We start from the raw sequence: 3,068 nt of genomic DNA, 5'->3' as shown, positions 1-3,068 counted from the left end.
CTGATAAAAGAGATTTTTCTGCACAAAACTTGAAGTACTGATTTGTTCAGGGTAGGAAATAACACTCAATTGAATCATAGAGTTTGAAATATTTGTCCTTGCATTATCATCATTTTAGCTAAACTGTGTTTATACCAAAACCAACTTGGGTGAGGGGATCCAAAAATTTGGTAGTACTTCTCTCACCTCTTTCTCTTCATGCCCTTTTTGGGAGGTGTGGGAGAGCTGTCCTACAGGGGAAATCATGGTTTTGTATGTCGAAGTCAGCTGCTCCTAAGGCAGTTGGCGATTTGATGACATTTTCCATGATGAATCTTGCAATTGACACTGAATACTGGAGCCAATAGTATTTGGCAAGAAGTTATGAATGTGTGTTACATGGTTACATACATGTTTTTGATAAAATACATCTGTCTGAAACTCTGCAACTATTTATTTGGCTGTTCCCACACTTCTGAGTGCCTGCAAGCACTTAAACTCAGCATGGAATCAATGTCTATAGTTGAATAAAGGAAATGCAATAAGTAAGTGCATACCCTCCCTTTGGAAAATCACTTGCAATAGAATGCTTTGTGGATGAAGTGACGGGGAAAGCAAGTTGGGAATACATGGCTTTGGAATTTACCCGTGTGGGGAAAACATGTTGGACAACATTAAAGGATTTGCTTTGATAATAAAACTTTGTCATTGTTAAAGGACACAGCAAACTTTCATGTGGAGAGAGAAATCGATATTCCTAAAAGTCTGATCTTGACCACTTCCTGTTCTATATATTGATTTTAGAAAAAACGCTGCCACTTATGGCTGTGATTTTTGGCCATCTTACTCAAAGTCCCCCTCCGCTGCGCAGGTCAAGAGGATTTTTCCCATCGATGAAAAATAAAAGAGTTATTAGTGTTTAAAATATGTTAAGATTCTCTCTCCTGTCAATCACACCATGAAGGCCACGCCCCTTCTGGTGGGAGGGGAGAGGGACTATAAAACCCGGAAGTGTGGGCGTGGCTCAATCTGCAAGATGGGGGAGGGAGAGGTCACGACTCGCTGTCTTTAGTGGCACCCTGCTTGAAATGGTATGAAACTGCACTTGAATTTGGTGCCCTTGCACCCAGCTTGAAATGGAATTTCAAGGAATAGCCATGAGTCAACTGCAAGCCCACCAGCTGTGAGTGAGTGAGCTGCCAGCACAACAGGCTTGAGTGACTGAGCCGCCAGCCCAATAATCCATTCGGCCCACAATGTCCATACTAGCCCTCTGGAAACCAGTCCCTTCAGCGCACAACACCCATACTAGCACTCCAGAAAGCCTCCACTGGCCAAAAATATTGGAATTGGTGGAGAGGTGGAATATTGCGTTGGGGGAACCAGCCCTCCCGTGTGATCCTGGGACCCAACGGGTCTCACTTATTCTAGTATTTTATGTAAACCAACTACATTCACTCTTCAACTGAACTTAATGTTATTGGATTTCTATTCTGCAGGACATCACATTATTTTTGCACGCATAACATTCAGATCTTTGAAGAGGGGATTTCGAGTCACAGATGGAACCTTACATGATATTGTAGAGGGCTAGCTTCACACCTTACAGCAAGAAATGCATTTGGTTATTTGGCCAGTCCTTGCAGTGATCTGCTCATCCTTAAGAACTGCAGCACAGCGGTGGAGTTGCTGCTTTACGGCACCAGAAAACTGGGTTTGATCCTGACTGCGGGTACCAATTGTATGGAGTTTGTACAATCTCCCTGCGACCACGTGGGTTTTATCTAGGTGCTCCTGAATCCTCCCACACTCCAAAAACGTGCAGGTTGGTATGTTAATTGACTTCTGTAAATTATAAATCGTCCCTTGTGTGTAGGGTAAAGGGGTGATTGCTGGCCAGCGTGGGCCTAAAGGTCTGTTTCCGCACAGTATCTCAAGTCTAAACTGGCACAGATTCCATTTAGATTAGTAGCCATTGTTCACAGTTTTTATCATCCTGTACTAACGGACATTCAAACCATAGGGCAATACTGATGGCAATCTCATTCTGACAAAGTAAGCACAGAAGCTGTGATTCAGGTAAAACTGGAAAATGGTATTTAAAAACACATCAAGTATAATGATTGGTTTCCATTAATTTCATATGCAAGTTTTTAACCCATTATGGTCTTGCTATAGAATCTGCATTCTCAATTGCTCACCAACCATCCTGAGTTCATCATTAATTCATCCTCATTTCTTTTTGAAAACCTCGACTGAATAATTTTTCATTGTCTGAGATTTAAGCATCGCTACCTTTCTCCATGTCCTCTCTCATCTGAATATTCAGCCATTGGGGTCCTATATTAAGACACTTTCTTAATTTTGTCATATCTGAGTGCCTCGGTCTTTCCATTACAACAAATATTTGTCATCACCTCAATAAAGGAACACCAATCATTTTCTTGTCCCTTTCTATTCACCTGCACCTTCCCTCTTTCCCATCCTTTGTTGTAAGAAGCACATTTGCAAACTCAAATTTCTGTCTTTTGATTCAAGCTGTGTCGGTGCTCTTGAATTTCAAACCTTGAGCTGCAAATCAATTGGGAGCACGCTTGGGGAGGGAAGGAAGATAGGAGATGAAGTCCACCAGGTCAAATAATTTTTTTTTTTATTGGAGGATAAATTTGCTGGGAAGGAGAGTGCTGGACAATGGAAAGCTGTTACCTATCAGTTGCAATGGGAGCAGGGAAGTGTTGCATTGTTGGCCAAACGGCTGGCCAGGGATAGCTCTCATGAACTAAACAACAAAGAAAATGGGTGAAATGTAGAAACAAAGAACAGCACGTGCTGGTTTACACCCAAGATAGACACAGTCACTGGAGTAGCTCAGTGGGTCGGGCAGCATGATTTATTAATCAAAGTGCTCCTCGGCTTGCTCTTGCTTGTTATGCTTGTGCCTATGGTTAAAATCCTTAATGTTCTCAGTGCAAGTCTTTGGTTACATTAACTGCAGTTGGCAATAGAAATGGCTCAAAACACTGAATGGCATTCTAAGCCATTGATGTCCAGGCAGTCTGGTGCTCCAGTATTGCAATCACTAGATGGCA

This window comes from Amblyraja radiata, chromosome 5 (genome assembly GCF_010909765.2).
Source record: "Amblyraja radiata isolate CabotCenter1 chromosome 5, sAmbRad1.1.pri, whole genome shotgun sequence".
NCBI classification, from domain to species: Eukaryota; Metazoa; Chordata; class Chondrichthyes; order Rajiformes; family Rajidae; genus Amblyraja; species Amblyraja radiata.
This window is presented reverse-complemented; position numbering follows the sequence as displayed.